Source organism: Sorex fumeus, unplaced genomic scaffold (genome assembly GCF_029834395.1).
Source record: "Sorex fumeus unplaced genomic scaffold, SorFum_2.1 ptg000165l, whole genome shotgun sequence".
Taxonomy (NCBI): domain Eukaryota; kingdom Metazoa; phylum Chordata; class Mammalia; order Eulipotyphla; family Soricidae; genus Sorex; species Sorex fumeus.
The window spans coordinates 2,763,309-2,772,500 of record NW_026606222.1 but is presented as its reverse complement, the minus strand read 5'-3'; positions in this window follow the sequence as shown (position 1 = coordinate 2,772,500).

The window sequence follows — 9,192 nt, the reverse complement described above, 5'->3', positions numbered from 1 at the left end:
ACTGTTTCTGCAGCAGCTACTGTTTCCCAGACCTCATCCTTTATGCTTAAGTTCTTTTTTTTTTTTCCCTTGGCTTTTTTGGTCCCACCCGGCAATGCACAGGGATTCCTCCTGGCTCATGCGTTCAGGAATGACTCCTGGCGGTGCTCGGTGCTCAGGGGACCCTATGGGATGCTGAGAATCCAACCCAGTTCGGCCACCTGCGAGGCAAATGGCCTAACCACTGTGCTATTGTTTCACCTCCAACCCCGTTCATCAGGAGATTGGAACTCCCAGGCACGATTCAGGCCCTGCTGCTGGTTCTACCGGTCACCTGGGTCTACCACATTTCGAGTTTTTTTGTGGTGTGTGTCTGTCTGTCTGTCTGGGGACCCAGGAGTGCTTGAGGTCATGTGATTCTGGGGAGCAAACCCAGAGCATGTGCAGTGCCTCTGCTCCAGCCCTTTGACTTTCTCCCTAGCCCCATATTTCCCTTCCCAGTTGTTCAAGAGTTTTCTTTTTTTGGTTTTGAGGTCACAGGCAGCCGTGTTCAGGGCTTACTCCTGTCTCTGTGCTCAGGGATTGCTCCTGGTGGGGCCTTAACCTGACTCTTTTTTTTCTTTTTAGAGCCCACCTGGTGATGCGCAGGGATTACTCCTGGTTTGCACTCAGGAATTACTCCTGGCAGTGCTGGGGGGGACCATATGCGATATTGGGACTCGAACCCGGGTCGGTCATGTGCAAGGCAAACGCCCCACCTGCTGTGCTATCACCCAGCCCTTAACCTGATATTTTATTTATTTATTTATTTATTTTTATTGGTGAAACACCATGAGGTACAGTTGTAGATTTAAACACCCATCCCTCTACCAGTGCCCATCTTCCACCACCATGGATAATATCCCTCCCCCCCCACCCCCCCCGCATCCCCCCCTGCCACTGTGGCAGGGCATTCCCCTTTGTTCTCTCTCTCCTTTTGGGTGTTGTGGTCTGCAAAAGAGGCATTGAGTGGCAAACATGTTCAGTCCATAGTCTACTTTCGACATGCATCTCCCCTCCTGGGAGGATCCTCCAAACACCCTCCATTTGGTGCTCCCTTCTCTATCTGAACTGTCCCCTCCCCTAGAATACCCGGCTGGCCCCTAAGCTATGGAGTAATCCTCCTGGTGTTGATCTCAGCTATTCTTGGGTATTAATCTCATATTTTGTTACTTTATATCCCCCAGATGAATGCAATCTTTCTATGTCTATCCCTCTCTTTCTAACTCATTTCACTTAGCATGATACTTTCCATGTTGTACCACTTGTATGTAAATTTCATGACTTCATCTTTTCTGACAGCTACATAGTACTCCATTGTGTAGCTGTACCAAAGTTTCTTTAACCAGTCATCTGTTCTTGGGCATTCAGGTCTCTTCCAGTTTCTGGCTACTGTAAAGAGTGCTGCAATGAACAAACAAGTGCAGATGTCACTTCGGCTACACATTTTTGCCTCTCTGGGATAACCTGATATTTTTATTACATTTGGGAATAGCTAATAGATGTCTCCCCCCACCCCCATTTCCCACCTTCCGGATGGGATCAGCTGGATCTAGAAAATCCAGGTGCTGGGGCTGGAGAGATCGTCCAGAGGGAGGGTGTTTGCCTTGCACGTGGCTGACTGGATTTGATCCCCAGCACCCCATATGGGCCCCAAGCCCCACCAGGAGTGCTCCCTCAGCGTAGAGCCAGGAGTCAGCCCTGAGAATTGCTGACAATGGCCCGACCTCCCCCACAGTGTACCCCCACCCCCCACCAAAAGAAAGAAAATGTAGGTGCTCTTAATCTCCTATGATTCCATCATCGAGGGAGGGAATCATAAAAGCAAGAGCAAACATTTATTTAGGATTTACAAGGTAAATTTGCATGAAATTTGCATGCACATTTGCATGTTTACCCTCCCAACACTCCTAGGAAACGGGGCTATAATTACTGTCCTGGACATTTTTCAGACTAGGAAACAAAGTAACCCAGGCGAAGCCTTCCCCGAGCTTCCTCAAGGCAGAGCTGGGATTCGAACTGGGCACCGTCCGAACTGCCAACATACCCCCGGCCCTCCCCCCAGACAAGCGCCAGGTTGCCCTTTGTGTCTTGACCATAAGGGTGGGCACCCAGAGACCATTTCCCAGGTGCTGAAAACTCACTTGTCCTTTGCCCAGCACTGACAGAGACCCTGTTGGGATTGGGGAAGGAACTCTCCCTGGTTTTCTTTTCTTTTTTTTTTTTTTTTTTTTTTGCATCACACTCGGCTATGCTCAGGGCTTACTCCTGGCTCTGCGCTCAGGAATTACTCCTGGCGGTGCTTGAGGGACCATATGGGATGCTGGGAATCGAACCCGGGTTGGCTGCGTACAAGGCAAACGCCCTACCCACTGTGCTATTACTCCAGCCCCCTCTGGTTTTCTTTTTCTTCTCCTTTTTGGGTCACATTCAGCGGTGCTCAGGGGACCCTATGGGATGCCAGGAACTGAACTTGGGTCAGCTGCGTGCAAGGCAAATGACCTGCCCGTTGTACATTGCTCCAGTCCTCACTGGTTTTCTTGGTTTTTTTTTTTTTGTTTTGTTTTGTTTTTGCTTTTTGGATCACACCCAGTGATGCTCAGGGGTTACTCCTGGCGGTGCTTGAGGGACCATATGGGATGCTGGGAATCGAACCCGGGTTGGCTGCCTGCAAGGCAAACGCCCTACCCACTGTGCTGTTACTCCAGCCCCCTCTGGTTTTCTTTTTCTTCTCCTTTTTGGGTCACATTCAGCGGTGCTCAGGGGTTCCTCCTGGCTCTGTACTCAGGAATCTCAGGAATTACTCCTTGCGGTACTCAGGGGACCCTATGGGATGCCAGGAACTGAACTTGGGTCAGCTGCGTGCAAGGCAAATGACCTGCCCGTTGTACATTGCTCCAGTCCTCACTGGTTTTCTTGTTTTTTTTTTTCTTCTTTTTGGGTCACACCTAGTGATACTCAGGGGTTACTCCTGGCTCTACACTCAGGAATTACTCCTGGCGGTATGGACAGCTTGGGGGAACCCTATGGAATGCCGGGGATGGAACCTGGGCCGGCTGTTCCCAAGGCAAATGACCGCCCCACTGTACTATTACACCGGACCCTGTTTTTGCCTTTTTTTGTTTGGGGGCTACACCTTTTTAGTTTTGTTGTGGTGCTTGAGGGACCGGGCGGTGCTGGGGCTCCAACCCAGGGTCCCTACATGCGGTGCCTGTGCTCCAGTCCTTGGAGGCATCTCTGGGGGGATCTTGAACCTCTGAATTGGACTTGGGGGTCTCTGACTCCTCTGGGCAGAGGGGAATCCTTTCCCTGGCATTTGCTGCTGAAACTGAGGAAGAAAGTGTTCTCCAGACAAAGGAGACTTGAACCCAAACCCAGGTTCCACTCTCTGTGCCTGGCAGGTCACAAGCAAGTTGCGTCCCCTCCCTTGACCTCAAGCTTCACATCTGTGAAAGGGGAATGAACACAACAGTGCCCACATCCTAGGACTCTGCCTGTCTGTGCTCCCACTCTAGGCTCAAACACAGCTGAGGGTGGCCCCAACACCCTCCCCTCCCCGAAACAAGTTCATAATCTGAGATAGGTCGGACTCCAGCAAACCCCCACGTAGTTTCCCCCCGCACTGATTCATAGAAGAGATGGGGGCTGCCCCTACCACTGCTCTTTGTGCAGTGTGAACTGCTGAACCGTCCATGGTGCCCCGCCTCTGGTGCCGCAGCCTCCTGCAGGTCAAGGAGAGAGAGACAGAGACAGACAGAGACGGAGACGGAGAGAGAAGCACACACAGAGACAGACAGAGGCACAGAGAGAGAGACAGAGGCAAAGAGAGACAGAGAGGCACCCACAGAGACAGAGAGACAGAGACAGACGGAGACGGAGACGGAGACGGAGAGAGAAACACACACAGAGACAGACAGAGACACAGAGAGAGAGACAGAGGCAAAGAGACAGAGAGGCACCCACAGAGACAGAGAGACAGAGACAGACGGAGACGGAGACAGAGAGAGAAACACACACAGAGACAGAGACACAGAGAGAGAGACCGAGGCAAAGAGAGACAGAGAGGCACCCACAGAGACAGAGAGACAGAGACAGACGGAGACGGAGACGGAGACGGAGAGAGAAACACACACAGAGACAGACAGAGACACAGAGAGAGAGACAGAGGCAAAGAGACAGAGAGGCACCCACAGAGACAGAGAGACAGAGACAGACGGAGACGGAGACGGAGAGAGAAACACACACAGAGACAGACAGAGACACAGAGAGAGAGACAGAGGCAAAGAGAGACAGAGAGGCACCCACAGAGACAGAGAGACAGAGACAGACAGAGAGGTAGAGAGAGACAGAGATGGAGAGACAGAGACAGAGAGACACAGAGACAGAGACAGACAGAAAAAAAGAGAAAGACAACGAGAGAGAGAGAGACGCTGGAGGGCCAGGACTGAGCTCTGGGGCTACCCCCATCCTTGGAGCGCTTCTGGGAACAGAGAGAACGATGCTGGAGAGAGAAAGAGCGTATCCAGGCTGCAGAGAGAGACAGACAAGCAAATGCATTTTGTGTTCCTGAAGGCTGTCCTCTTCTGGACCCTTCTGAAGCTTTAGGGTCTGCCAGATGTGGGGGTTCCTGAAGGCTGGCCCTCTCCTGGGTTCCCGCAGGGCGGGCGTCCTGGCATCAGGCTCCTTCTACACCGAGAGGCAGCCCAGGTGCTCAGCCCGGGCGGGGAGGGGCAATCTCCCCCCTTACATAGGGGAGGCTCGACCCCCACCCCTGGAGTCCCTGCGGTGTTGGGGGAGCGGCACCCCCCACCCCCGCCGCTCCTGCCCGAGCTATTCTAGGAAAGCGGCTCCCACCAGGACCAGCCTCTGCGGGTTTATTAAAAGCAATGCCTTTGAGGGGCCTGAAAAGCATCCCGCCAGACAGCGCGGCTCCAGACCTCACCCAGCTTTCTGGGTCACGCGGCCCGGGATGACCAGGCCATATCCGGTGTCTGGACAGCATGCCGTGTTCTCTTTCCTCGGGGAAGCCGCTGGCCATGTGGTAGCAAGATCCGTTTCTATCAGGCCCGGGAGTTCAGAAGACTGGCTGATGGACTGGGCAAATACGGGGCAACCTCAGGTGCATTCAAATGCCCTTTCTGGACAAAAAGAAAGTAAAGTAAAAGTAAAGGCCCTCCCATTGATCGTCGATTTGCTCGAGCGGGCCCAGTAACGTCTTCATTGGAGACCTTGTTGTTACTGTGTCTGGCATATCGAATACTCTCGGTAGCTTGCTGGGCTCTCCGAGAGGGGCGGAGGAATCGAACTCGGGTCGCAGCCAACATGGCCGGACAAAAAGAAAGTGAGGGGAAAAAAAGGGGGGGTGGAGAAATAGTACAGTGGGTAGGGTGCCTGCCTTACGCTCAGCCAATTCTGGTTCGGTTCCCCAGCACTCTATGGGGTCCCCGGAGTCTGGTCAGGAGTGATCCCTGAGCACAGAGCCAGGAGTAAGTCCTGTGCACCACCAGGTGTGGCCCAAGCATAAAACAAAAGAAAAGACAAAGATGGGGCCAGAGCGATAGCACAGCAGGAAGGGCATTTGCCTCGCACGTGGCCAACCTAGGTTCAATCCCCAGCATCCCACAGGGTCCCCCGAGCACTGCCAGGAGTGAGTCCTGAGTGGCAAGGCAGGAGTAAGTCCTGAGCATCGCCGGGTGTGACTCAAAGGACCAAGAAAAGAAAAAAATAAAGAGAAAGGCGGAAGGACGGAAAAAGTGAGGGAAGGAAAGAAGGAAGGAAGGAAGGAAGGAAGGAAGGAAGGAAGGAAGGAAGGAGGAAAGGGAGGAAGGAGGGAAGGGAGTAAGGAGGGAAGGAGAGGGGAGGAGGGAGGGAAGGAGGGAAGGAAGGAGAGAAGGAAGGAGGGAAGGAGGGAGGGAAGGAGAGAGGGAGGGAGGGAGGGAAGGAGGGCTTTTTGTGAGCTATTGCTCCAGCCCCAAGATGTTTAATTCTATTTAACGGTACTCGAAGACAGGGTCAGAGAACCAGCTAAATTGGTTGAACGCATGTTTTGCATGTGGTGGACCAGGTTTATTCCCCTCACTGGATGGTCTCCTGAGCACAGAGCCGGGGGAAGAGAACAATCCCTGAGCATCAGTGGGTGCCCCGAGGATCTCCCCTCCCTCGCCCCAAACACATTGCTATGATACAAAGAACACAGACTAGATATGCTGGGAGAGATACAGTGTGCTGATGGCCCATTCAAGGCGTCAAAAGCGCCAGATGACTTGAAAACACAACAGGGAAAACAAAACCAGTAGTCGCTTGATGCTTCCCAAGACTTAGGAGGACACAAAAAGGGCCCCCCCAGGCCCTGGCTTCCTCCTCGGCACTGCTAAACCATCTGTCCACCCACTTAGTGTGTCCTCCAATTCCTTTGTTTTTGTGCCCTTGTTCCTGGATACCAATCTAACCAAGCCCAGGTTAGCCCCTTGGCTGCATTGGGCATCTGAAAGCTGCCAAATGGTGGCGAATATTTATACTCTTTCTCTTCTAACTGTATTAAAAAAAAAAAATCAATGCTGACAGTACTCCGTGTTCTTTCCTTTGGAAACCAATTTAGCAGTTCTGTGCACTCAATTCAGCTTCCACTAACAACACAGATAAGCTTAATAATAGGTGTGAAGCACTGCTAAGTGCTCTAAAGGCATTTTCTTATTTAATCTCCTTGATAACCTTGCGTTGGGGGAGCGCAGCCGGATCGCCTACTGGGAGCTAGCTGGCTCTTCCCAGACCATTGCCCCGCACCCAGGCAGCCCACCGGACCCCCTTCCTCAGTTGGCGATGGATCCTGATTGGTCCTCGATGTCCCTTTGCTTGACTGTGATTGGCTCAGGAATTTAGGCCCAAGCCAATCAGATACAGACTTTTCCCAGGGGGGTCCGGGACAGGGTTCCCTTGAGAGGGTGGTGGGAGACGGTGCTCGGACCAATTTCTCTGTAAGAATGGGATGTCCTGAGGCTGGAGCGATAGCACAGCGGGTAGGGCGTTTGCCGTGCACGCGGCCGACCCGGGTTCGATTCCCAGCATCCCATGTGGTCCCCTGAGCACTGCCAGAGGTAATTCCTGAGCGCAGAGCCAGGAGTGACCCCTGTGCATTGCCGGGTGTGACCCCAAAAAAGCAAAAAAAATTTTAAAAAAAAGAATGGGATGTCCTGCCCGGATTGGGGGGTGATGTGAGGCCGCTGTATTGGATATGAACTTGTGATTTATGTTGGATATGAGGAAGGCTTGTGGCCTTAGTTGCCAGAAGTTATCTTGGCTCTGCATTCAGGAATTACTCCAGGTGGTGTTCGGGGAACCAATGGGATGGTTTGAACCACATGGGATGGTTCGGGGAACCTCATGGGAGGATTTGAAGCCGGCTGGTTGCATGCAAGGCAAAATGCCCTACTCCAGCCCAGCCAACCCAGCTGGGATCCCAGAATCCCGCCAGGATTCCTGAGTAAATGCAGAGTCAGGACTAAGCTCTCAGCACTGCTGAATGTGGCCCCAGAACAACAACAAGGAGGAGCACTAGTACAGTGGGGAGGACGTTTGCCTTGCATGCAGCCGACCTGGGTTTGAGCCGGGTTCAATTCCCCCAAGCACCACCAAGAGTAATTCCTGTGGGCAGAACCAGAAGTAACCCCTGAGCATCTCTGGTTCCCAACAAACAAAAATCAAAAATAACCGTCCCAACAAACAAAAGCAAAAAGCGACAATAAAGGCTCTCTACGTGCTCAGTCAAAGGAAGAATGGCAGGGGGCTGGAGAGATAGTACAGTGGTTAGGGCATTTACCCTGCATGTGGCTCGCCCGGGGTTCGATTCCTGGCATCCCATATAGTTCCTTGTGCAACTCCAGGAGTAATTCCTGAGCACAGAGCCAGGAGTAATCCCCGACCCAAAAAGGCAAAAACAAAAAGAAAAGGAAGAATGGTACATCAACACCGGCTTTGGGATGCCCAAGCTGAGATTTGAGTTGCCCCCAACCCTACCACATCCTTCGGCCTCACAGTCATCAGCCCAGCTCCAACAGGAGTCGGAGTGTTCAGCGGGGGCCTCCCAGCAAGGCAAAACGAGCCTTGGTCCTGCTTCCTTTCTCTGTTTCATGTTGAGCCTGGTCCGTTTGTCTTGGAGGCGACGTTCTCCCAATTCGCGTGTCTCTGCGTTGCCACCCACTTCCTTATGCTGCGACTTGAAACGAATTACACGAATTACATTCTTGGAACATTCGCTTCCCTTCTCCCTTCTCCCGGCTGAAGAGCAGTAAGCCCAGATGGCTGTAGGTTCGTCTGCCCGCTTCTTCCTGCTCACCTTTCATTCGGGAGCTGAGAGCAATTTCCAGCCCGCAGGCATAGCTAACGGGCGAGCCAGCCCTCTGTACGGAGCACTTAGCCCACTTCCCGCGTGTCAGGGAGATGAAGCCAGAGGGAGGGGGCTGGCGAGAGAGCAGGGGGGATGCCCTTGTCCTGCATGCAGCTGATCCCGGCTGACCCTGGCACCACATACCCCCACCCCCAATGCTTTCAGACGGTCCTTCTGATCCCCTGTACTTCCTTTTGATTTCACTTGATCACTTGACTTCCCGTTAATCGTCGATTTGCTCGAGCGGGCGCCAGTAACGTCTCCCCATGTCCCTGTCGCGTGCTAGTGTAGCCCAATGGCATCTGTTCGCTCTGGGAACATGAAGGGCCTCAAACCGATCGTTCATGATCTTGACGAAGAAGTCTGACCATCTGGTAGGTGGGCGGCCACGCGGTCTTTTGACATCCTGTGGAATCCAGTCGGTAACAGCTCTAGTCCAGCGGTCGTCTTTAAATCTCATTACGTGACCAGCCCATCTGATTTTCGACACCTTGGCATATGAGACAGCGTCCCTGATTCTTGATCGTCGACGGAGGTCGGAACTCCGGATTCTTTCTCTCATTTGAGTGAAACGTGATATTCCAAGCATAGCTCTTTCTATTCTTCTTTGGGAGACCTGAATGGCGTTCTCATCTTGTTTGCGTAGGGCCCAGGTCTCTGAGGCATATGTTAATGCAGGAAGAACAGTGGAATCAAAGAGATGTGCCCGGAGCCGGAGGTTCTTCGTCCTCTTAGCTATTTCTTCGATGCTCTTGAAGGCGTTCCAAGCCGCTCTCTTCCTCCTGCGCAGC